This window comes from Chrysemys picta, chromosome 1, assembly GCF_011386835.1.
Source record: "Chrysemys picta bellii isolate R12L10 chromosome 1, ASM1138683v2, whole genome shotgun sequence".
NCBI lineage: Eukaryota > Metazoa > Chordata > Testudines > Emydidae > Chrysemys > Chrysemys picta.
In genome coordinates this window covers 293,498,268-293,526,033 of record NC_088791.1, presented here as the reverse complement: position 1 = coordinate 293,526,033, position 27,766 = coordinate 293,498,268, and the positions used below count along the sequence as shown (strand labels likewise).

The 27,766-nt window shown below is 39.8% G+C and overlaps 1 protein-coding gene across 18 annotated transcripts in view; it reads left to right on the top strand.

Annotated features, from left to right (window-relative positions):
- Positions 1-27,766, top strand: part of ENOX1 (ecto-NOX disulfide-thiol exchanger 1) — a 485,482-nt gene that overhangs the window by 143,908 nt on the left and 313,808 nt on the right. For 14 of the 18 annotated variants that reach the window (XR_010597786.1, XR_006173209.2, XM_005308165.5 and 11 more), the window contains one exon: positions 7,860-7,937. The exons of 3 other annotated variants lie outside the window; for them this stretch is intronic. The gene's annotated coding sequence lies outside the window, so the exon portion shown is untranslated. Of the gene's footprint in view, positions 1-6,579; positions 6,698-7,859; positions 7,938-27,766 lie in introns of all 18 variants that reach the window. One more of the 18 variants, XM_005308163.5, reaches the window with a different exon arrangement.

Here is a 27,766-nt window from a genome sequence, read left to right as displayed (position 1 = left end):
TAAAACTATTTGCACTGACTACTCACAGTGTAGCATCTGCACCTAATTACTGGGGAAGTCTGCCTTATTCACATTACTTAAACAACAATTAATCTTGATAGGAAACAAAATGACTAATAATAACTGGCCAGTTCCAGCATTAAGACAGACCAGATTGCTGAGAATAGTTTAGTGATTGATAATGGACAAGAATGGAAAAGGGACCTTGGGAGCCCAATTTACTGAAAATGCAAAGGAGCTTTATGGAAATCCCACATACTCTACACTGGGTGATATTCTGCACTAATATTTCAGTTTTATTATTAGACAGAAAAAAATAAAGTTCCCAAGATGCAAAAAAACAAAAAGGGCTAGATAAAAATGTGCTTACTCAATGCATAATGCATTAACTATATTTTGTTCCATTTGCACAGAGCAAAAGAGAACAAATAACCAATGTTTTTGGCCCCTTCTGGGCCTTTGTCAAGAAGAATTTCCTTCAGCAGTTTAGTGGCGAAAAGAGAAAAAAAAAAAAAAAGACGTAGACAAGTTTTTTAATGGGTTCCTCACGTGGACCTACAAATCTGTATCTACAATTACCCATGTTTTTCTTTTTCTGTGCCCAGTCACTTTTAGTTGTGAATAATAGAATGTATATTTCTAGGTATTGAATTAATGGGTGGAAACTCACGCCCACTGATCAAATAGTCCAGGCTCAGTCCTGAAGACCTGACTGTTGCAAGCAGCTGTTACTCAATGGAAGTAGTTGTATTGAAGTTAATGGGGCTATTTGTATGTGTAAGGGTTTGTTGGATGAGGCTTTTACACACACAGTCTATTATTTGTACCAATGAGTAACTGTCCTCAGAACTGAGAGTGTAAATTTAGAAACTGTTTGTCATGTTAACCTTAAATCTTCTTACAATCTGGGTGTAAGTAAAGTAGTTTTAAAGGCTGTAACTTAAAACCAACTTTTTTCTTCTGAGAGAAGCTCCTGCCTACTGTTCACGCCAAAGTTAACTTAGGTTCTGACTCAAGTGCTGTCCCCACCCCAAATTCTGTCCACACACAAAAACCTCTTGCTCAAGTGTGGTGATGCTTTACAGCTGAAGTAACTGGGACATCTGGGAGTGTAGGCTTAAGCCTGAGTTTGGCTTACACTCAAACTGCCAACAGGGCTCTGCACTGTGGACGTAGGCAGGATTTATTGTAGACTTTTTCATGCCATCTCCTGAAGTATAGAACATATGGCAAGTTACCATCAGTGGAGAGTAACCAGTGGTTTTAACAAACACATCTGAACAGTAACATTGATTTGCTTGCATTTTTGTATTTTTCCCAATTAGTGTTGGCCATACCTCTTTTCATCCATAGAAATTGCATTAATTTCAATTTTCAGAGTAACAGCCATATTAGTCTGTATCCGCAAAAAGAAGAACAGGAGTACTTGTGGCACCTTAGAGACTAACACATTTATTAGAGCATAAGCTTTCGTGGACTACAGCCCACTTCTTCGGATGCATATAGAATGGAACATATATTGAGGAGATATATATACACACATACAGAGAGCATAAACAGGTGGGAGTTGTCTTACCAACTCTGAGAGGCCAATTAATTAAGAGAAAAAAAACTTTTGAAGTGATAATCAAGCTAGGCCAGTACAGACAGTTTGATAATAGGTGTGAGAGTACTTACAAGGGGAGATAGAGTCAATGTTTGTAATGGCTCAGCCATTCCCAGTCCTTATTCAAACCGGAGTTGATTGTGTCTAGTTTGCATATCAATTCTAGCTCTGCAGTCTCTCTTTGGAGTCTGTTTTTGAAGTTTTTCTGTTGTAATATAGCCACCCGCAGGTCTGTCACTGAATGACCAGACAGGTTAAAGTGTAAATTTCAATGCAATTCCTGAAATGACCTGTGACTATCTTTGTGTGTGTGTGTGAGAGAGAGAGAGAGAGATACAAGCAATCAGGTGTTTCCTGTATGCCTATTTTTAAAGGCACTCTTCAAAGGTTTGTATAAGGAATTTTTATTATGCTTCCACTTAGCTCAGCCATTTGCTTCCTGTATGAAAGATATTTGTATATCTGTAAACTAATTTTCTAATTTTATAGTATTTTCTGTATTGAGACTCATTATAAGCTAAATAAGTCTAAAGATGAACTTATAATTGATGATAATGTGTAAAAATATAAGCTATGCATTTCTGAGACATGTCACCATGCTTGATAGTTTTTGTAAGATGACAAACTAGTCATGTGATGCTGCACTTGTGGGCTAGCACTGTCCTTGAAAATGCCTCGTGGTTCTAATTCCTTGCCAGCACAGCTTTTCAGCGGTACAAAGAGGCCTCACACTCTGGATAACTACCTGTTAAATATACTTAGAACAGACTACAAGAAGCCTTTAGGTCAAATTTTCACAGTGGCTTCCATTTGTGGTAATACAGCCGTTGTGTATATAAATCACTCGTGCATGCAGTTTTTGAGGGTTATTAGCTCATGGCTCCTAAGGTATATCTACACTGCCTGCTTTTTTTTTTTGGCAAAGTGTAGAGTACATACACAAATAGCCCCCTCGCATTGGTATAAACAGCAGTGTCGATGGTGAACAATGGCTTAGGTGAGTAGAGTACAGACATGCCTCAAGGGTGTGGGTTTGTACACACCCTACACAGCTCTCTACTTGCCCAAACCATGCCTCCCTCTCAACACTGCTGTTTTTAGCCGTGTAATGTCCTACCGGAGGAAAAGCTCCAGCAGGAGAGAGGCATCAGGGAAAGTTCCATCAGCTCCTTGCTGCTGGAGACTTTCCCCACTACTTCCCCCTGCCAGAGCCTTTCACTGATATGTATAGCTACACACTACAGTGTGGACACAGCTTGCTTTTCACTGCAACGTGTAGCTACACATACCCCTTACCTGCAGCCGACACTAGTGTGTAATATAGAGCTACCTCTAGATTCCACAGTGATGGACACATTACAAAAGTGCATAGATGTGACTTTGCAAATACAAGTGGAATTTAGATGTGCAGAATATGGCCTTCATTTGTGTGTGTGCAGTAACTTGTGTGCAAAATTTTTTAGGCTTGTTTTTTGTGTACACAAATGATAGACTGCACATGCACAAAAATGAGTGCTTGCACAAATTGAACATGAGTAAAATACAGAAATGTTTTGTATGTGCATGTGGTTGCACAAAAACTGTGCATGTACATGATTTGTATAGGCAAAATTATACTTGCAGAAAAGGAAGCCATTAGCCACATGTCTACACTGGAATAAAATATCTGAGGCACAGCTGTGACTGGCTCGGGTCAGCTGACTTGGGCTCGTGGGGCTCAAGATGTTTGCGCTCGGGCTGGAACCCAGACTCTGGGATCTGACAGCACAGGGTCCAAGAGCTTGGGCTCCTGCCTGAGCCCTTCTACACAGCAATTTTACAGCACAGCCCAAGCCCTGTGAGCCCAAGTTAGCTCACTGGGGCCAGCCACATGTGTTTAATTGCTGTGTAGATGTACCCTAGAAGGCCCCTTTGAAAATATAGCTCTAAAATCTTTGATTTTTTTTTTACCTGACATTTTCTTTGAAACTAGTGATATGAACTTCCAACGGGTTCCCGAAGGCCGGGATGGCATGGCAGGGATGAATCTGAAATCAAACAGTGAAGGTTTTAGGATCCTAATAATACTGAGGTTTCATAAAGTCTCCATAAGACTGACTCCTGGATAAAGAATAGCTTGTTAAACTGAAGCAATTTGGTGAAGGTGAAAAGGAAGTGTTTGGAAGAATAATGTTGCATGATCTTATAGTCTCCTCCATGGAGGGTTAGTGCAAGCAGGCAGAGTCCCTGGAGCGATGACATTGGCATGAGCTCAGTAACAACAGATATGTATTTATTACTGGAAGGGTGGACAGAGTCAGCTCCCCTCCTCCTGCCGCTGACTCCGAAAACATTTTCAATTCCCTTGGACAGGAAGCACCTTCCTTTTAGGGCTTGTCTGTGGATGTATCGCATATGCAGACTCAGCCAGCATAATAACTCGGTTTCAATAATGATCCCTCCTTCCAGTGAAGGCATATGCGCTCTTATTTTATGATGGTGTGAAGTCTCAGAATTCTTCTGATGTCTTTGCTGTTTCTGCATTTCCAAAGAACCAGAAACATCTTTTTCCATCTCAGGCTGGACAGGAGGCTACATACCTGTTGGGTATGGACCCTGTCACTGTGATCTGCACATGCACTACTTGAGCCTGGAAGGAATACAATACACTATACCTGGTAATGAAAGTGGAGCCCATGAAGAAGCTTCAATTGATCTAATGCAGAGCAGCTTATCTACTGAGGGCTTGTCAGTACTTAAAACACTACAACGGCACAGCTACACCACTATAGTACTTCAGCGCAGATGCTACCTACACGGATGGGAGGGATTCTTACATCTGTCTTTGCTGAGAAGCAATAGCTACGTGACCATTGATGAAAGAATTCTTCCGTCAACCTAGCTCTGTCTACACTTGGACTTAGGTTGGCTTAACTGTGCCACTCAAGCATCTGGATTTTTCACACCCCGACCAATGAAGTTAAACCAACCTAATTTTCTAGTGTAAACCAGGCCTAAGTACCACAGGTTAATAGGAATGTTTCCCTCTGGAGCTTTGCTCGATGCATTATCTCCCATTCCAATAATGAATACAATTCATGTCCTGTTTTCATTCATCTGAGCCCTAAATGATGTAGGCCCTGGCTCTCTAAAGGATAACTTCTCTCTCTCTTCATGAACAAGAACAACAGGTACCATCAATGGGTTAAGTTTGCAGGGCCAAGTACAAGCCTTTCTCTGTGGCATATGCTTGGCTTCAGAATCCTGTTCAACAAGAAGTCAGATTGAGCCCAGGTCGTAGCCTCTTACAGCTAAGTACCTGTAGGCAAAAGTCTTCCCATAACAACAGTGTAAAAATGGCTGGCAAACTGGAAATGAGTAGACAGAAAAACTAGAAGATATGCATAGTACCGTTTATTTAAAAGGATGTCCTCCCTGAGGATTCCTGTTAACTCTTACTAATTTTCTACTTTTTTTCCTAGTACAAATCAACATACTATAGGTTTCATGCACCAAATGTTGGGTAATAACATGAGGAAACCATGTTTCTAAAACTAAGCTAGATATTTATTAAAAGAACTATTTAAAGAGATGCTGCAACTTCAGCTACCATTCAAGCTATGTACATACAGATTCACTTCCTGGTTCCTCCTCCAAACACTTCCCTCCTGCAACCTATGCACTTGCCTTCAGGTTTCACGCAGTTTGATACACTGTATATTGGTGGTCAAGTTGGGTGAAAAATTTATTTGAAGCATATGACAGAGCTTCCTCTTGGATTTAGATAGAAAATTGTGTTTCATAACATGATTGATTTCTTGCCAGCGATTGTTTGGGTCATGTTCTACTTTCAATTATGGTGACATAACTCTGGAGAAACACTGTTGTAGTCAGTGGATTTACACCTGTTTTGTCTCATTCAGACATCTTTGTAACCTTTCTCATCGTCACCTCTCTGAGGACTCTCCCATGTGACCTCTGCTTTTTCCACCAACCCAACTCATAAATTATTATGTTTTTAAATAGCACTTAGGCTGTCGTAGCTGCCGCTAGCCTTGAAGATTTGTAGTGTACCCTGTAATTTTGAGATGAAAAAAATTGGTTAAGTGACAGAAGAAATATTGCACTTCAAGATAAAACTACTTTTGTATTTCATTTTCCGTTCAAATCATTCATATCCCTGTCACTAACCTCATTAGGTCAAAGGCTTGAGGCAGAGACTGGGCATAACATTTTTGGTCATAGTGATCCATTCTTCAGCATCCGAGTATCTGCAAATATCTGTAATTTCAAAATTGAAATGAATGTTGTATTTATTCTGCAGGCAAATATTATAAATACAATGTGTTACTGAAGTTTACATTCCTCTGGAATTCGTAATTAACTGGCAACTTTTGGCAATTCAAACACACATGACTTGACGCTTGTTATGCTTGACATATTAATGAATCTGCTAGTGCCAAGGCAATTTCTTAGGATGCCATCCTTCTGTCTGTGAAGCAAATCCTACATTTTCAGAACTTATAGGAAATTCTATAAGCCAAGTAGTTGAAATAATAAAGAAAAATTAATCAGGCACATATTAAATGTGAACCATGGAACGAAGCATCTGCAGCACTCAGTGGATGTCTGGATAACATACTTGCAGTGCTATTTTGCCAGCTTTCGTCTGGAGTGGTTCATCAGAACAGAACAGATGCTAGTGTGAAATAGGTCATTAAAGCAGCAGGGCATTAGAACAGAGACATTTCTTTTTTCTTGCAGCAACAGCTATTCCTTTTTTTATTCCCACCAATTATGAAAATGTTAGCCAAATCTGAAATATGAATGCATGTGTTGTGACAAACTAATACTTTTAAAGGGCATCAAGGTAAAAGCTAACTCAGTGATGAAGCTTCACAAAGCAATCGTTTTATAATATAGATAAAGGAACCTTCACAGTGCTCATGTAGGCTGTTTCTTGTTTTGTTTTCTGTTTTTTTGTTTTAGTATAGACGTTACTGAATGCCTTCTTGGTGGCAAATGCCCAGAAGCGGAGATGCTAATTCTCATGAGTTTCATCAGTCATTTCAAAGGAGAGGTCACACAGATAAGAAAAATGAACAGTACGCAGTATGTGAAGCAGTGACATTCAATGAGTCCTTGTCACTAGCAGCCATTAGCATGCAAGCCTGCTGTTATGTTTCAGTGCTTTATGTGCTTTTCTTGACCAGGCAGGGAGCCTTGGAGCACTGTAGCAGTTAATACCAAGCAAGTTATTGTTTCTTTCTTGAATGCCTTATATTTTTAGTACCATTGAGATGCTTCTTTGTCCCCTGTGCATCTAAAATTTTAAAGAGAATCAAAGAATGCATAATTTATATCTTTCCCAGAGGTAATGGAGTGACTCAGTGATATCTGTGGAGAGGATTTTAAATTTCATGTCTTATGCAAGAGGTGATTTTTATATGAAAATTGTAAGAGTTGGCCTCGGGGATACCCAGATAATTATCCTTACAACAGTGGGTATGGATTCCAGGGGGATTGTAGCTGAAAGCTATAGTGTATTAGATTTACCCTTGTGTATCATAGTTGCCATAATGGAAAACATAGCAACTGATGCATCTTGGGAAATAGAATTTGTATTTTGACTCTGAATAGCATACACTGGAAATATGAAAAGGCAGGTTTTCCATGATTGTGTTGAAGAATTCATAAAAGGCTTAGGCATTTGTTTACCACTGAAATTCTTTCTGTCAGTTAAAAGAAAAAAATTGTTTACTGATGTAGGGCAGGACCCATCACTAAATCCTTTATCGTGTAGCACATGTAGACTATTTCTGGTTTCATTGAACTAAAAGCCTGGGAGTGCCATGGCTAGAAATAAATGTCTGCTGCTTTGATATGCTATATATTTGAAAATGCACTTTAAGGTCTGTATTATAGACATTTCAAAGAGAATATCAATTGGTGCAGCATTCTTATCTTTTACAATCCAGTTGCAATAAATCCATTGCAGTTTTATCAAAACTGTTTTCAGTAGTGTTTTTAAAAATAATTTAACGTTATTTTGCATTCTCCTTTTTCTGAATTATAGTAAATAAACCCCTCTGAGCTTGGACTTTCCAATATTTAAATACTTGTAATGATCTTGCTGCTTCCATAGTTTAAGATATTTAATAACCTCTACACCAATGCTAGAGTCAGCCTTTTAGCATTTAGTTCCTGAAGAAACAATGATTTTTTTTCTCTTCTGGAGGTCATTGTTTTTAACTTTTGTTTCTTGATCTTATAGGATTGGCCATGAGAATTTTTAATCTTCCTTCAGAAGTACGCTAATGGGTCTGCTGATAAGCAATCTGCTTTTGTAAAGGTCTGTAATTTATATTGAATCCCTGATTATTTCAGCATATACATTACTGCATTGATTAGTATGCTATCTGTTTATTACTTTTAGAGCATTGATATATATGAAGTAAGTAAAAAGTTATAATTTTATTCGGGGGGGGGGTAGGTTTTGAGGGAGAGATGGAATTATTTTTATTTCTTGCAAAATTGTTAGGTCCTAATTCCATTCTGTTACACTGGTGTAAATCTGGAGTAACTCCATTCATTTCCCATTTCAATGGAGTTACTCCAGATTTACACTACTGTACTTGAAAAAAGAATTTGGTGTCTAAGTAACTTGACCAGACAATTGTGTCTTGTAGTATGTGGCAAAACCACATTATCTTAAAAGTCATTGTAGTTTATTGCTTGCTCCTGCCATTCCTGTGGTTAACTTGTGAGTAGTTTTGCAACTAACACTGCAGATGGTGCCAGGAATAGAAGAACGGGAGTTGGCAGAGAGTCAGTTGAACTGTTTAAGCTTTTGGGCCATAAGATGAGCTCTCGCTCATGGAATGTTTCACTATATTTTTAAAAAAAGGTTTTGGATATTTTAAGAAACTGTAAAAAAACCAGCTTGTTGCATGTGAATTATGAGAATAATTAATTAATAATAATTATAAATAAATAATAATAATTAATTGAGTCCTGAGATTATAGTGTGGTAAGGGATGGTGAAGGAATCATATATTCTTGTCAGATATAATTGAAGTCTAATCAATATGGTAACCTAAGACCAAAATGATTTAAAGAATAGAAAACACTGTACTACATCTCAGTATATTTTTAAACATAAGTAGGCATTCTTACAGTGCTACGTTTTCTATAGATATTTGGTGGGAGAAGTTAATAGAAATCAACCTACCTATCAAGCTGCTTACATGACTGCGATCACTACAGTACCTGAGCACCATAGACTTCAACGGAAGTTGTATTGAACCTAATAACCATTTCTAAAGTGAATATTTACATCCAAAATATGCCCTATTTATTGTGTGTGTTTATTTTGGGATGGATGTTTAAAGGTATTTAGGTGCCTAAATACCTTTAAACAGGAGTGCCACCAGCTTTTCCGCCGCCCCGAAATGCCGCCCCCCCCCACACAGAGGCAGCGGAAGGTCCCGCCGTGGAAATACTGCCGCGGTCGCTGCCCCCCAAATCGCAGTGCCCTAGGCGACCGCCTAGGTCGCCTAATGGGTTGCGCTGGCCCTGCCTTTAAACATCTGACTGTGCTTGAGACAGCACTCTTTGTATAGTCCATTTCACTGTTTCCTATGTATATAATTATGTAGTTACAGAGGCAAATTTGCTTGTAAACACAAATGTTAGCAGGGGGACTTGAGCAGGTGTAATACCTGAATCTACTTTTAATTATTTTTTTAAAATTGACTACATTTCAAGTTGAGTGTCGTTTTAAGAGGGCTTCAGATCTGAACCACCTCTAAGGCAGTTTGGATCCAGATCTGAACTTCACACAGCTTTTACATCTATAATGGAATGAATAAAAATCCCAGATCTGGCCCCTTTGAAACTGAATAGATATAAAATTCATTGTGTCATTGTGTAATGGAAAGCTAAATATTTTGAATTTGGACTACTCAGAGTTAGAGAAAATTTCATAACTATCAATGATTCATGTCACTCTCAGGCTTTACAAATTCTTTGCTTCTTTCTTGCAAGCTGTGATCATGATATTCCTTGGGGCAAAACTTGTGTTTTTGTTTTTGAGGAGAGGAAAAAAAAGTGCAGACACTGAAAAGGATTCAATATAAAGGGAGAAAACTTGCTGTTAGTGTTGGCATTTGGAATGTAAATCCTTTACTATTAACTGTGATTTTTATCAAATCTGGCATTCTAGACTTGCCTAGGAGTGACTTTGGGTCATGGTTCACTAAAGTCTTCTAAGAATTATGGCTGAATCTGTTTAACAAAGTGGTTGGGATTATATATTCTTTTACCTGTGTGTCTGAAACATTTGACACAAATTGAGGCAATGACTATTGTGCAGATGGGGCAAGATTAGTCCTTTGTTTAAAGACAAATTTTAAGGAGGGAAGAGCTCTTAGGTTCATTGTTCACAAGTCTGATTCTTGAAAAATAATGGTTTATGATTTATATATAAATTAGGACTATTTAGATTAGAGAGTGGACAAATAAGAAATGAGATGATATACATATATTAAAATCATAAGTGGCATAGAGAAAGTGGTTTGGGTACTCCTATCTACACCTTTCTTATAATTCAAGAACAAGGGACAACGAATGACATTAAAAGGCAAGATGTTTAAACTAAAAAAGAAATACATTTGTACACAATTATTGAGGCAAAGTGTTTAGTAGGATCTTGAAAAGGGTTAGACATTTATGTGAATGAGTATCAGCCACAGTTACATTATCTACACTAAACATTTATAAGGCATATCAACCTACATACTTTAGGACATAAGTCAATCACAAACTGCCTAGATTCAGGAAGAAGCTTCTGTAATATCCATGTTGTTGTATAATTCTCCATTACGGGGGTTATACACCACCTTCTGGTACTGCCTGTGGTGGGAGTGAGGATGCTCCACTGAATGTACCATTGATCTGATCCAGCATGACAGTTTCTGTCTTTTTATGTTTTGTTGCACACTTTTTGTATCTTTTTTTCCTACAACTATTTTCCCTCTTTCTGCACAAGTTTTTTTTTTTTGCATTTCATATTTTTATTTCTTATTTGTGATGCCTCTCACATTCTTCCTCTAAGCCTCTTTTCACTTTCTCTTCTAGATTTTTTTTTCCAGTTTGCTACTTATTTGCTGTTGGAATTTCCTAATTCCTCTATTGGTGTTTATCTGCAGAGGACACATCTACCCAACAGTCCTTCTGTGGACATTCTAAACTCTACCCATGATATTCCTATGGCAAAACATGTTTCAATTTTAGGGGAGAAAAAATATAAACATTGAAAACAATACAGACTAAAGAAAGGAAACTCATTACTGTGCTGGAATAGGAAAATCTTTTTAATGCACTTTCCCCCCCCATCTCTGAGTTGCGTTTCCCTCCCCCTCACTTCCTCTTGTTCTATAGCTTTCTGCCTTTATCTCATTGCTTTCTCTTGGTTTTTCATTCTGAATATGCTGAGATTGACTATAATCCTGCTTCAAAATAGAACATTGAGTCTAGTGATTACCACTTGGTTGTTGGTGAACTCAGAACGGATTTAGGAGCAGCAGGCCTTCTCTAATATAATGAGATGCAAGCACAAAAATACCAATTTCACAAAGGTCAGGGAGGGCAATTTTCCTACAATGAGTGTAAGCATGGCAACCCACTACCTTCGATCCTCCTTCCAGAGCCATGCATATATCTAGTATGCCCTTCTGCTCTCATACATTTGGAAATATAGACCATTAAAAAACAGGGTTTGTGTACATCACAGCTTTAAACGGAGATCTTCAGGGTCACCAACCTCTCTTCCTTCACTGGTAGCTGCAGGGATTTTCGGGACAGCTGCTCACAGCTCAGTTCTCCCGCTAGAGGCTGCAGGAATGATGGAATGGCTACTCATGCAGGATGTTAGTAACTTTGCAAATATGAAGCAGGGGAAAGTAATGCATTAAACAGAGAGGAGTGGAGGGAAACAGGAAGAATTTGCAAATTCTTCCATCAACCTACCCACGTCTATATCAGAGGTTATGCCGACCTAACTGCAGTGCTCAGGGTATGACATTGTTCATAGCCATGAGTGACATAGATAGGCCAATCTAATTTTTAACTATAGATCAGGCCTATGATGCGAATTATTCTAGAATCGGATTCCTCATTGGTCACACCTGGTGATCAGTCCCCTCCCATTTCAAAGATGGCTGTTGGTTCAAACACCTTAGCCAATCTCAACTATCAGGGTATCACAGAAGAAAGGCGGTCTCTAAAGCAGGTTGGACAAAAGCCATCAGTGCTCACACGCCACATTGATGAGCCTATATAAGAACCTAGATAGAGAACTACCCCTGCCAGGATATAGAAGCCAGTGCAGTTTTAGTAGCCCAGGTATAATGTGTTCTCTGTGAGCAGTACTGCTAAGTAAGCAGTCAGATGCATTCCACACCAGCTAAAGTTTCACAATGATTTTATTTATTTTCATTTTGTTAATAAAAAGGATGCCTCAACAAGGCATCTGGTGCCCTGCCAATTATAGCTTAAACCCAACAGCATTAAAACAATCAGACAGGAACTTGGTTAGGCAGCCACCTACCAAAAAAGCTCCTTCCCCCACCCCCTTCATTGTTCCAGGTTCATAGCCTTAATCTTTTCCAAACCCCCTATCACATAGATGACTTTTGCAATGTGCCCAGGCAGTCACTGAATTCAGCTTAGTTAGGATGAAGGTGGAGAGCAAGTTCCATAGCTGCTGATGCAGATGCTGAGCCCTTGCGAAGAACCCTCTGCCAGCAGTCATCTTTGATAATGAGGAGGGTCCAGCGCAAACATCTGTGCTGACTGCAGCTGTGGTAGTATGGCACAGGGAGAAGGATGCTCTCACATGGGGAGGTTCATAGCCATTTAGGGCATTATAGATCATTACCAAAACCTTAAACTCCCTCCCAGAGTTGAATAGGCTCACTAAGCAAGCAGTTGCATTCTACACTAGCCTCAATGTCCAAATGGTTTTAAGGTGTAACCCTATGTAGAACGCATTGCAAAAGTCTCTATATAAAGAGTAGCAAGGTCTACATTCAAGTCAAAATGTCAGCCTCCTGGCTAGATGCTCATGGTGAAAAGCTGCTTTAATATGATTGGTTTCAGAGTAGCAGCCGTGTTAGTCTGTATCCGCAAAAAGAAGAACAGGAGTACTTGTGGCACCTTAGAGACTAATAAATTTGTTAGTCTCTAAGGTGCCACAAGTACTCCTGTTCTTCTTTTTAATATGATTGTCAGTAGTAGCCAGGGATCTAGAATCAGATCCAAGTTTAAAACCCTGGTGACTAATGGTTGAAATACTGTGACGGATTGGATCACAGAAACCCCCTTGGGACCACCAGCTGGTGTGCTGAGACTACCCCGAGCAAGTTTTCCCTGGCAGCTTGGGACTTCAGTGCCTTGCCTGGTTTGAGCCAGACACAGTAGCCTGCTACAAACACAGAGTCAGGTCTGAACTCCATCCCCCAAAAGCTGGAGGCTTAACTGAAAACAGCTTAAGAAGTGTTCCTGTCTCCAACACCCAGATGTCCAGTTTCCAATAGGGTCCAAACCCCAAATAAATCTGTTTTACCCTGTATAGAGCTTAAACAGGATAAACAAATTGTTTGCCCTCTATAACACTGATAGAGAGAAATGCTATTTGCCCCCCCCCCAGGTATTAATACTTTCTCTAGGTTAATTAATAAGTAAAAAGTGATTTTATTAAATACAAAAGGTAGGATTTAAGTGGTTCCAAGTAATAACACTGGTCTACAATTTTTGAGAAGTCGTCTGCTTCAGAGATAAAATGTGCTATTTATTATGTATTTTGATGTGCTCTATTCAAATATGACAATTAAAACAACTGATTGGCTACTGTTTCTAGGATATTTAAGTTTTTATATTTTATGTCTATGTATATTGTGTAGATAGTAGAGTTTTAATCATAAATTGTAAACCTAGGTCTTTTCATGTGTTTATGGTTGCTTTACATGATAATATTTCACCTGTCCTGTTTATGTAACACTTTAAAAATCAGCAAAAGGGTTATATAAATAAAAATTATTATGAAACAAAAGGCAAAAAACTATTATGTACATAGTTCAGTGTCTACTCGGCGCTTCTTGGCTTGTCTCTTGTATTCATTAAATGGAGCATCTCTTGTCACTGTCCAGCAATAGGCTGCAAGCATTGATGGGCTCCATTTGCCCTGATAGTGTTTCTCCATTGTTGCAATGTCCTGGTGAAATCGCTCGCCGTGCTCGTCTCTCACTGCTCCGCAGTTCGGTGGAAAAAAATCTAGATGAGAGTGCAAAAAATGTATCTTTAGTGACATGTTGCAACCAAGGCTTTTGTATGCCTTGAGGAGGTTTTCCACCAACAACCTGTAGTTGTCTGCCTTGTTGTTTCCGAGAAAATTTACTGCCACTAACTGGAAGGCTTTCCATGCCGTCTTTTCCTTGCCACGCAGTGCATGCTCAAATGCATCATCTCGAAGAAGTTCACGAATCTGAGGACCAACAAAGACACCTTCCTTTATCTTAGCTTCACTTAACCTTGGAAATTTTCCACGGAGGTACTTGAAAGCTGCTTGTGTTTTGTCAATGGCCTTGACAAAGTTCTTCATCAGACCCAGTTTGATGTGGAAGGGTGGTAACAAAATCTTCCTTGATTCAACAAGTGGTGGATGCTGAACACTTTTCCTCCCAGGCTCCAATGACTGTCGGAGTGGTCAATCTTTCTTGATGTAGTGGGAATCTCTTGCACAACTATCCCATTCGCAGAGAAAACAGCAGTACTTTGTGTATCCAGTCTGCAGACCAAGCAAGAGAGCAACAACCTTCAAATTGCCACAAAGCTGCCACTGATGTTGGTCATAGTTTATGCACCTCAAAAGTTGTTTCATGTTGTCATAGGTTTCCTTCATATGGACTGCATGACCAACTGGAATTGATGGCAAAACATTGCCATTATGCAGTAAAACAGCTTTAAGACTCATCTTCGATGAATCAATGAACAGTCTCCACTCATCTGGATCGTGAACGATGTTGAGGGCTGCCATCACACCATCGATGTTGTTGCAGGCTACAAAATCACCTTCCATGAAGAAGAATGGGACAAGATCCTTTTGACGGTCACGGAACATGGAAACCTGTTCTAACATCACCTGCCAGGAGATTCCACTGCTGTAGTCTGGAGCCTAACAGCTCTGCCTTACTCTTGGGTAGTTCCAAATCCCTGACAAGGTCGTTCAGTTCACCTTGTGTTATGAGGTGTGGTTCAGAGGAGGAGGATGGGAGAAAATGTGGGTCCTATGACATTGATGGTTCAGGACCAGAAGTTTCATCCTCTTCCTCGTCTGACTCAAGTGAGAATGATTCTGGTGCATCTGGTCCTTCTCCGTGGGGTACTGGGCGTATAGCTGATGGAATGTTTGGATAATGCACAGTCCACTTTTTCTTCTTTGACACACCTTTCCCAACTGGAGGCACCATGCAGAAGTAACAATTGCTGGTATGATCTGTTGGCTGTCTCCAAATCATTGGCACTGCAAAAGGCATAGATTTTCTTTTCCTGTTCAACCACTGGCGAAGCTTTGTTGCACAAGTGTTGCAGCATATGTGTGGGGCCCACCTCTTGTTCTGATCTCCAATTTTGCAGCCAAAATAAAGGTGATAGCTTTCTTAACCATAGTGGTTATACTGTGCTTTTGTGATCCAAAAGTCACTTCACCACAAACATAACAGAAGTTATCTGCACTGTTCACACAAGTACGAGGCATCTCTGCTCACTTTGGCTAAACAGAAATGTGTCCCTTTGCAAAATCAAACACTGACAAATAAGAGAGCACGACACTGTATGATTTCTAGAGCTGATATAGGGCAATTTGTTCAGCAGAGTGATGTAAGCTTCGTTATGATTGCATCATCCATGACTTCTAGGAATAACATGATGCAATTCATATCATGTATGACGCAATACCAGCTTCAGATTGAATCATTCATTGTTTTGCCTAAAAAGCAAGTACTGTCCAAACCCAGTCATAGATTTATTCATAGATCCAGTCAAAGATGTATTTTAGTCATTTCTGGTTTAAATTGAGATCCCTTCCCTTTATAACTCACTTATCCTCCGCCATTCCCAAGTCAAGGGTTGTATATACTGACCCAATAGCATATCTTGAAAACTAGAGCCAATCAACAATTTTAAGCATCATTTTCGTTCTCAGTGACCCAGAATTAGTAAAGTTTGACTACATTTATTTCAGAAGCATTTTGGCTGTAGAGCAGTGTAACAGACAGAACAAAGTGAATTACCAAGCAAAATAAAATAAAACACGCAAGTCTAAACCTAATACAGTAGGAAAGTGATTACAGATGAAATCTCACCCTCAGAGATGTTCCAGTAAGCTTCTTTTACAGTCTAGCCTCCTTCTAGTCTGGGTCGAGCAATCACTCACACCCCTGTGGTTACTGTCCTTTGTTCCAGTATCTTTCAGGTATTCTTTGGGGTGGAGAGGCTATCTCTTGAGCCAGCTGAAGACAAAATGGAGGGATTTCCTGGGGCTGAAATAGACTCTCTTGTGGGTGGTTCCCCTCCCGCCTCCATGTAGAATCCCAGCTACAAGATGGAGTTTTGGAGTCACATGGGCAAGTCACATGTCCATGCATGACTCAGAACTTTACAGGAGGCAGCCATTGTTCACATGCTACCTTTAACATCCTCAGGTAGACTTCTTATGTGGATTGGAGTCTTCCAAGATCCATTGTCCATTAAGTGTTTCTTGATTTGGCACGTAACTTGCAAATTCCTTTCTAAAGAAGCTGCCCAAATGCCTTACTAAGGCTACTTAAAAATCAAACAAGTACACAGCCAATATTCATAACTTAGAATACAAAAATGATACATGCATACAAATAGGATGAATATATTCAGTAGATCATAACCTTTGCAGAGATATGTTACATGGCATATGTAGCTGTAGCACGGCAACAACTCACCGGTGCGACGCCTCCTGCTGGCCGTCCAGGGAATTAGCTTTTCCAGCCGTGGAGTGCCCTCTGCTGGCTGGTAACCCATGTGCCTCAGGCCCCCCTAGCAGTACCCCCACTTTCTGGGTCTCCCCACCCAGGGGAACCCCCAACCCTCTATCCCCACCTTCCCTCAGTGGCTACTGCCAGTCATCGTCTAGCCCCCGCTCACTGGGGCAGACTGCAGTCTATAAAGCACTAATCATCGGCAAGGGGGTTTTGGACCTGCTGTCTTTCCTAACCCTGGGCTGCACCTCTGCAACCCCAGTACCTGCTTTGGGCCTTTAGCCATGCCGCCTGCAGCCTGGGGAATTGCCAGGCTGGAGCTCCCCAGCTCCTCTGCCTTTCCCCAGTCCTGCTCTACCTCAGGCACCCTGCTCAGCTCCCAGGCAGCCAAGTCCTTCTCTCCACTGCTAGAGAGAGACTGCCTGAGCTGCTGCCTCACAGCCCTTTTATAGGGCCAGCTGTGGCCTGATTGGGGCCTGATTGATTCCCCAATCAGCCTAACCTATTGGCTCCCAGGGGCAGCCCTTTCCCAGGGCTGGTTTAACCCCTCCAGGGTCAGAGCGGGGTAACTGCCCCGCTACAGTAGCATAAAACATATTCCAGTTATGTCATATTTACATTCATAAGCATATTTCTATAAAGCATTATGGGGTGCAACGTCACAACTCCCTCAACCAAAGGAACTGATATTGCCTTCACCATCTCTCACTGCTTCCTCCAAGCCACCACCATCATCATCTCAGTTTTCTGAGGGTGGAGCTTCTTCCAGCTCATTCTCATCTAGGCTCCAGTCTGAGCTAGTTTCCAACTGAGGCCCTGAACCACATCATCTGATTGTGTCAAAATAGAGACATAGAGGTGGCTGTCATCAGCATATTGAAAACACCACACCTAATGCCTCATAACAGTCCCACGTATATGCTTTGAACAGGAAGGGTGACAGAATGGCACTGTACAGCACCCTGCTCACTTTTTGGGAAGTGAAGCAACTATCCTCGGCTACTCATCAGTTCTCTTTGAGAGAAAAGAATAGAGCCCACTGATAAGCAGCCATGTCCACTTTCTCCAGGGTCCTCTGGTGAGTCAACAATGCCTCATGATCAATGGCATCGAAGACAACTGATGATCCAATAATACCAGCATTAACATTTGGTCTTCATCCATCGTCAGGGGGAAATCATCAACCAACTGAATGAATTCAGTTTCTGCACCAAACCAGAAGTTTTCAGAGATAGCTCTAGGAAGAGCATGCTGCAATAATCCAAAATGAAGGTGAGAAAAGCATGCATTACTAGGGTGAGTTCAGTATCCGAGAGGAAAGGTTGCAACCTTGCATCCAAGAAGATGAGAAAAAAGCAGTCATGGTCACTGCTACTCTCTGAAATATCCAAAAGCTGCTGTGGCTCCAATAAGACCCTTGAGTTACAAACGTGAGAAATAAAAGATGGTCTAGCTCCCTCAAAGATAGCAGTGTTATGCAAAATCTTTCCCCCTTTCCTACAAAAAACCCATCCCAACATTGGAAAGTGCAAATCCTTTCTCTTTTGCTATTTATCTAAAAAAAGTGAAAAAAATGGTAGATTTAACATTAAATGTACCATTGAAAGTCACTTTACTGAAGTGGAAGAAGAGAACATTGAGTTTGATGATCCTACAGTAGATACATTTGCAATGCCATTGTCATCATCAAAACTAAGCTGTGATGATAGTTCCAGCAACCCTTTGGCATCAGCTTCATTCAGGAGCAATCTCTGTTCATCCCCAACACTCAAAAAACCTGCAAAGTTCCATCTATGATTATATCATAAAAGAGCCGAAAGACAAAGACTTTGATAAGAAAGTCGCAAACTACTTCTAGGTTATCAACAGCTCCTTCAGTGTTGTACAAAATGACCATTTTAAAGAAATGATTGAAGCACATCTCCTGGGATGTACTGCTCCAGACAGATATAGATTCCTGGGATCAGTTATTAGCAGCTACAAGTGGAGACGCAGAAGGGAAAAAGAATGCAGAACTAAAAAGAATCCGTATCAGCATTTAATGCAAGATGGTTGGTTGTATGGGAAAAACAATCCAAGCATTCAGGGAATAATGAGTTCCTACTTAATGCTATTGATTCTACATCTGACCACATAATATAGTGTCCAAGATGTCTTATAAGAACACTGTGAGAAGTGGGACAAGACAGTTTGGCTCAGACACAAAAATAAAATAAAAAAGATGGGAGAATGTCTCATGTGCAGTCACCCTAAAATTCACCTGTATGGGTATTCAGCACACTATTAAAAATTCACTGAGAAAATCATAATGCATAGCACCCTGAAAATATGTTATGGAACTTGAAAAGTTCTTCCACAGCCACCCTCTGCCTGGTTGTCATGTGAAAAAGGGGGATTGGTGAGCCCAGTTTCCGAATTACATGATGTAATTCTCAGAAAGATTGTGTCTTTATATTTACATCCATCTAGCATAAGGACGTTGAAATTTTGTACTGAGTAGGAGAGAAGTTTGACTGAAACACAACACACAATGTATAGAGCCAGGACTGCACAAAAGTGCATTAAACTTACGAGAGCCATTAAAGAGGGACCTGACAGATAACAGGCTGATGACACTATTGTCACAGTCTCCGTGGAAATCTGGCTTGATGTAATTAATAAAGAACTTGAGTTTGGAACTAAAGGCACACTTATTCTGAGAGGCCATGGAACCTTTCCATTTCTTAGCTAATAAGATTGATTCCAAACACAAAGGTCCTAAGTTGAATCCAGTAGAGGGGAGAAGATGAAACATGGCTGCTTATTCATAAACTTGAGTATTGGTATTCCTGTGTTTTTAATTACAGAATTGCAGCCTTTTCATTTTGGGAAGAAAAATGTGTTCCTTTTATATTTGAGGGATAAATATGCTTACAAAGTGCATTGCACTGTTTTGTCTCTTTCATTTAGTGAAACCTTTCATGAGTTTGGCTTTTATTTTGGAGAGGGACTGTTCTTCTCCACACTCACTTGTGGGTTTTTTGCGGGGAGGGGGAGTTGGGGAAAATTACAGCAGCCTTGCAAGAAAGGGTTTCAGACATAAACTCTGTTTGTTCTAGTTGTTTTCCATGGCCTGTCAGCATTATCTGTCTCTTATCTTGGGTGAGGTTCTGCAGACCAGTTGCTATCAAGTTTTCCTCTCCACCAGACATAAGGAAAGTCAATCAAATGAATTATCTGGGTTCAGTGAAATAGAGACATAGAGCTGGATGTCTTCTGTATGCAGAAAGAAGCACAGTCTGCACTGCTTCAGTATTTCCTTAAGATGCTCATATTTACGTAGAACAGGGTCTTCTCAGAGGAAAAAAAGAGAAAAACCAAATGTGTACCGCAATGTCTGTATCTCCTACAATCTGCAGCCATGTCAACAGTACCTTGAAGTTAGTGGTGTCAAAGACAGAAGGGTGTCTACACGGACAGTCAGACTAGTACATTCAAAAGCATCTATCTGACTTAGGAGCACAATTCTTATTGAAAGTTTTGAAAATTCTACTCAATCTTTTGTTGCCAGAAAGAGGATGTTGACCAGTGAGACCAGCCCAGTCCAAGTACTGGACCTAAGACTAAGGCCAGTTTGAGAAGTGTCAAGGAAATCTGAGTATGTCAGATGTTGCTTGGTTACCTCCTTTTCAATAATGCACCTTTCACCTCTCCTCAAAATGACGCAGATTATAGGGAAAACAATAATTGGAATAATTTTCAGTTTCAAGACATGACGGTTTGAGCAAAAGATGAACAATTACTTTTTTAAGAGATGCTGTCACCATGCCCTCCAGGAAGAAAGAAATGAAAGTGTTTTCCAATAACAGACCTGATATCTCCCTCCTAGAATTTATCAGGCAAGAAACACATCGATCCAATTTGCAGGTTGCGGCCTGAAGGTCCCTAAGCACATCTAAAACCTCAGTGTGTGACAATGGTTTAAAGTTAGAGAAGATGCTGCATTTGGTCCCTGGCATTTGTCCCATGATGAGGGCCACCGATTCCATTACAGTCTGAACAGCCTTGTCCATGAAGTAGATGAAACTTCCTCTGCTTCACAGGTTAGTTTCTCTCTTGTTTATAGGCAATTCTACTGCCCCTCTCCCCTTCTTGGCTATCGTGCACTAGCACAATTCTATAATGTTCGGGTTGCAAATACCGCATGGAAATGTTTAAATCCAGGCCAAAAATTTTTAAAAAATCATAGAAATATTTCTGTTGCTCTTAGGTTTTGTAATATGTTGTCTTTCAAATTTGTCTTAGGATTAAATTTTCACTTAAAAAGACAGGGTCAATATGATTTAATTTCCTTGTCTGCTTTTTAAAAGTCACCTGAGTATTTAAATTGACGTCTTATCCCTCTCAGAAAGCCTTGTTGTAACGATTCATTATGCTTTACCTGCAATAATGAAACAAAAATGAGTATAAAATCATTCGGTTTCTGATTGATTTAGAGTTAGAAGATAATTCCTCCTTTGTTGTTAGAGACAAGTTTAAAAGGGCTACTATGGCAACCAAAATTAATGACAAACATAGAGGCTGTTAATCATTCAGACTGACTGGAATAAGAAAAGCCTTAATCTTTACTGAGCCCATTTAATACCATCCCAATTATTTGTGTGAAGAGTTAGTATGTGCGTCTCTCTAAAGAGTGGCTGGCACCACTGACCTCACTGACTAGGTTCATGGTACTAGGCAGAACCTTTGTGGTGGGTCCTACCCCTGTTGATAACATGGGGCATGATCATGGGCTTTGGATTATGTTCATAGTGGGCCACTCCCATCTTATTATTTGTCAAGTGCCGATAGTGTGCTTAGTGCTGTGTAAGACACAGAAATAAAGACAGTTCTTGCCTCGAAGAGTTTACAATCTACAAGGCAAACAAATGCCAGGAAAAAAGGTACTGTGGGATCCAGGCAACCATGGTATCGTAGGGTATGTCTACACTGCAGTAAAAGACCTGCGATACTGAATCTCAAAACCCGTGTCAATTGACTTGCATTTGCAAGGCCCAGGATGCAGAGCTGAAAATAGCAGTGTAGACATCCGGGTGTGGGCTGGAGTCCAGGCACTAAAACCGGGCAAGGGTGAAGGGTCTCGGAGCCCAAATAGCAACACTGCAGTTTTTAGCCGTGCAGCGCAAGCCTTGCAAGCCTGAGTCAGTTGACCCAACCTCTCCGACTCAGTGCTGTTGTTTTTTCTTTTCAAAATAGACGTACCCTTAGACTGCTTTTTAAAATATAATTGGAGGCAATAATGATGCGACGTTGATGTGTGTTAATGGGCCTGATGTGACAGACAGGACAGCCACACCTCTTAGAAAAGGAGGAGTCTTCAGGAGCCATGCAAACAATTAAATATATATAAACAAATGCTTTTATACTACCAAAGAGGTCCTCTTATGCACTATAAAGCAGAATTCATCTATTTTCTGCCGCATGAGAATTGGCCAACAAACTGATTCTAGACATGCTTTGTGGACAGGCCGATCTGTTATCCTTTTGGAAGAAAATACATCCATAGACAGAATTTAAAGTATGCAACATAGATTAATTGTTCATTTTTATCTGTGCATTTATCTCAGGGCTCCAGATGTATGGTTGAATCCCATATGGTCAACACCCCATAAGGTTGACAACCATATGGCTGAAAGCCTACATTGCCAGAAAATTGATGGGGGATGGGGGCGGAGGTTACATATTTGCAGGTTCAGAGTGCGGAGAGGAGCTGTCACCTAGCAACATGATGTTGACCCTCCTCTTCCTTTGAGGCAGAGGTGTCAGCTTTCCAGCCATATGGCTATTGACCTTGAGATGTCAGCTCTATGGAATTCAACCATATGAAATACAAATTGAAGAATCAGAAAGTACCCACTTTGATTTCCATAACAAAATTCTTAACTTTAAGTCAACAAGGAAAAAGTTTCCAGTGGTGTGATAGAGATGATAAGCAACAGCTTAAAGAGCTAAGTAGTATTCACTCTTTTACAGCAACTCTTCAATAAAGATCTGAACTCAGCCTGACTAAACAAAGCTATAGATTAGAATATTTGCTGCACACGGTGTAGTATTTTGTCTGTAGGCCCTTTATCTTCAATAGGCACACAGGCACCTGTTTTATTTCACCCTTCCTCAGTAGACTGAGATATTAATCCAATAACTAAAGGATTAATTATATGACACAATAATAGATAAATGACATATGTAATACAACCCCAAGCCACTGTTGCAGTTATGGTTTTTCATGTGTACTCTATTGTGGTTAATAGTAATAAATAAACTTGTGACTCCATGTTGTTTAATCTGTTGTGGCATATCTAACTCCAACATCTATTACCTATCTGTTGTCAGTGAGTCACCTACTGTACTAAATATATAGATCAAAATCCTGCAGTCTATATTCAGTCAAAACTCTCACTAATGTTAACAGGAGTTTGCCTCAGAAGGAGTGCAGGATTAGGCCCATGGGAACAAGAGAGCTAAAAGTCATTGTGATATCCAAACTGTGAACATGTGATGTTTTGTTTATTTTGAATTTGGCAAGTGTGTTTGAAAATTTTACAGTCCCTAAAATAGCCTTCAGAATGTTTCCTTCCTTCCCTCCTCTACCAGAAAAACATGTCACATATTTAAAGATAATACAGGTGGATGAAGAAAAAAAAATGTTTTGATTAGTTGGAAATGGATTCTTTTCAGTATAATAGTTAGGATACCAGAGACCACCATGCCCTCACAGCATTCCCTTAGCTTCTGCCACCTATGATATCTATACTAAACACAATGTCATCGGTTAGCTACGGTGGTGCAGGTTCATACATATTTACCGATTTGCAAATTATGCATGTGCAGCTCTGAACAGAGCTGTTCTTTCTTTGTCTTTCTGCTTTTCTTCCTTCACTAATGATTCAAACTGCTTACACGTCTGGCATCAGAGGGCTGTATTCTGAGCTTGTAGTTTCCTTTGTACACCAATTAGGTCTTAGCATTTAAATTACAATTTTATTTGCTGATTTGGAAGCATCCTTTTTGGTAGAATGAGATTTTCTTCATCCTGCAACTGTTCTTTGATATAATGATTTATTAAGGTACGAGGAGAAATATTGATCCTGCTAATAGCTTCTGCCTTGCCACATAATGCTTTGCATTTTACTCAGCTGAAAGGGCCATATTCCTTCGCTCATCATCTGATTGACCATAAATGCTTTGGCCTTTCCCCAGCAATTATCACACTTACCAAAGCAGTGGGTAAAAGTCAAGTATTTATAGACTAATTAGAGAAGTCAACATGTCCAAATAGTGTACTTTACATAACACAAGGAATCATTAGCTAGTGGTGTGTGTGAAATTAGGGAGCAGTTCTATACTGTTTAAAAGCAAATTTAGCAAATTCAGAATTTTTATATGTACATTATTGATTAGGCCTTTCTTTTGTGGGGAGTTATACCCTACGCTATGATTTATTAATGGTATTTATGCTTCCATTTCATTGATATTTTCAGTGTCTCTCCTGTATCCTCACCTCCTCTTGAAAAAGCTTTATAATGTTATTGCCTATAGAAAGATGGTGAAAGATCAATTGGAACTGACTCCTATTGTGGATTTCACTATTCAACTTGGAAAGTGCATTATTCCTTTGATAATGGTAACCACCATTGATAACCATCTCTATTGCAAGGGGGGAAAAAAGACACCTACATGAAAAATCCAGAACAAAGTTTATTTTTAAAGGACAACGGTCCACACTACTTTATTCACCAAAATCAAATCAAATGGAGCTGCACATGCTCATGATTTCTGAAAAACAGATCTTTGGTGTCCCGAGTTGGGTGCTGAAAACCATAGACACAAAATATCGATGGATACTTTTTTGAAAACATCATCTTAACCTCTTCTTTACCTCAGTTTCACCTCTTGTAACTTAGCATATTAATACCTACCAGTGAGGGATATAGTGAGGCTTAATTATTAATTAATGTAAAAGGTGGCAAATTAAAAACTAATAATGTGATTTTTTCCCCCACATAGTGTGTAATTAGACTTGGAACTCATTGCCTCAGGATATTGTTCAGGCTGAGAATTTAGTAAGATTCAAGAAGGGATTGGTTGTTTATATGGATAATCAGAATATCCAGCTATAGTAATTAATGCTAACAAAAAGACTAGAAGAGATATAAGCCTCATGCATCAGGGGTTTAGCCAATCTTTTACTATTAAAGGCTAGGAGAAGACCTAGTGCATATAAGGGGCAGATTATATATAAATATCTACTGTAGGATACTTTCATCTTCCTCTGAGACATCTGGTGCAGTCTGGACCTCTTGTCTGATCCAAGGTGGCAGTTCCTGTGTTCCTATATTCTAAAATGATCTGAGAACCTCGGCGGGAAAGTTCTATGGAAACATAAAGCATTATTACTGTCCCAGTTGAAGTTTTTGTTTATAAACACACTTTTAACACCCAATTTAAATATCAGGTGGCGTGATCCACCCCCTGCTTTTTTAATGGTGAATTTAATATTTGTGGAGATGGTCAGAGTGACATCACTGGACAGTGAAATGCTTCACCCACAAAACATATACAACACAGGTGGCTGCCGTTGAAGCTCCACTGCCTCACCCCTGTGCCTTACCTCTGACTTGAAAGTAAATGCACCTCATTGTTCAGTCCTTGCAGCCTCTGCTAAGCAAGTGCTAAGCGATGAATAACTTATTTGACAAGTGTTTTCTGATTCTTTTACTGTTTGCTAGCTGTTTGGAAACAGATCATGAAATTTCAAGTGTATTCCTTATTCGTAGGGTTGTTCAGTGAATAATTCTTTTATTATTTGTGAATAGCAAATATCTGCATTTTGTGCTGTCTTGGTTGGTTACATGGAGTTGATTTTCTCCAGTTTGTGATTTTTACTGGGAGCATGCAGTTCAAAATTTGCTTTCAGTGAATATTTTTAAGCTTCAAATTGAATTGTTTCCACTGTTCTGCCAGCTCTGTTGCCAGCAAAGATGCCGCCTAGCGCCGATTGTGATGGTGTAATTTGTTATGTGCTTAATTATATGTTTAGGAGTTGGATTAGAGACCACCAACTCATTTGACAATAAGACACCAAGTATCTGATGCTTTTGGTTACCATTGACCCAAAACTGATTTGAACTAGTGAGACCAGATCCTCAGCTTGTCTAAATCTGCTTAGCTAATCATTGACGTCAGTAGAGCTGTGCTGACCTGTATCTGCTATGGATCTGGACCATGAACTGGAGGTGATTCAGGTTATCCCTGAGTTATGTTACTATGTTATTGCATCAGAAATGGATTTTAAGCCGCAGAAATGAGAAAATATTTTATTTTAAACTGTTCTGTTGGATGTGTTCCAACGTTTCCAGGTACAGTAACTGTTGAAAGTGTCAACAAAGTCTCAGCATCTAACAGGAGGAAGGAAGGGGCAGGAAAGTGAGGGCATGTCTGCACTGCAGTTAGATACCCACAGGTTGCGTCTGGTCTATACGGGGCATGGGCTAAGGGGCTGTTTTGTGGCGACGAAAAAGGAAGGAGACAGAGCGCCAGGTCGTGGTAGCCGAAAAAGCCTCCCAGGGACTTTTCACTGGGGTTTTTATTATTTTACTTCTTTATTTACAACACTTATAAGTGGTTGAATTTCTGCGCATAGGAGGAGCATACAATACTCATCAACATGACTTAACAAGGTCATATCTTGTGCACGTGAAAGCGAGCAGCGAGGGTGATGATTAGGTCAGCCAATAAATTTTTTAATCACAGGCATGGGGGTGTAGGCCGCTCCAGCCTTGCAGCCACGGGCGCAGTGTGCCGCAGCTGTGAACTAGCAATTCGGGAGCTGTGTGTCTCTACACTGTTTAACTGTGGTATAGATGTTGGCCTGGAGCCCAGGCTCTAGGATTCTGGAAGGTATGAGGGTCCCTCAGCTTGAACATCTACACCACAATTAAACAGCTCCTTAGCCTGAGCCCTGTGAACCTGAGTCAGCTGGCTTGGCCAGCCACAGATTTTTAGTAGACATAGCTTGAGAGGAGGGCAGACTTGGCAGAATAGAGGGAGCGAGTAGATGTGTAGGGAAAGATGATCATCGACATAGATGGAAGGGAAGGAGGGCAATATTGATGTGAATTTAGAAGAGGCTTTATGAGTGATTTTGTACTATGGAAGATGGACTACAACTGTGTGGCTTCCTCATCAATTTCAAAATATCTAGAACTTGTTAGGCTGCATGATTTACATTATAGCCAGCCTGGTTATACCGGTAATACTGTATTCCCCTTATGGCACCTGATACAAAACCCACTGAGGTCAATTGATAGACTCCCAATGACTCCAGTGGGTTTTGGATCATCCCATATTCAAGGTTGTCAATAGATGCTTCTGCATTTTATTTCTTTAAGTTATGATATCCTCTCCAAATGCTCATTCATAATCTATGTATTGTTATTTATGGCAAGTGCACTCAATAATTCAATTCTCAACATTTAAATCAATGCTTCATAAATGACTCTGCCTTGTCAGATTTTAAGATCAAGTAGCAGATCCAAAATTGACATCATATAATTGAGAACAACAAAATCACATCGGTAGGACTTGACCCTGCAAACACTTATGAGCATGAATAATTTGACACATGAGTTGCTCCCTTTGAGCTCATTGGGACTAAGTGGTTGTGTAAAGTTGCTCATGTGTGTTTGAAGGATGGAGGCAACAGTATGTATTTTATGTTTAAATCGAATTATTTTATATTCACCATATGTTCAAATGAAACTAATCTATCTGATGCCTATCTGGATGTTTATTAAAAATATTATGTAACTGTCAAAAAGAGAAAATTGCTATTGAATCAGAGAACTAGCAATGCACAATTTTATGGACAATTTTTCCATCAGGATATTAAGGTAAAACTGTAACTGTGCTTATGGTACCAGATGCAATCTTAGTTTGTATACACAACATGCAATCATCAGACCTTATTAAATATATATAAACTAAATTTGATTAAATTGTAATTTAATTTAAAAATATAAACCTTTCATTGTATGCAATGGCTTTGGTTTTTTAAGAAGGTCAGTCACTT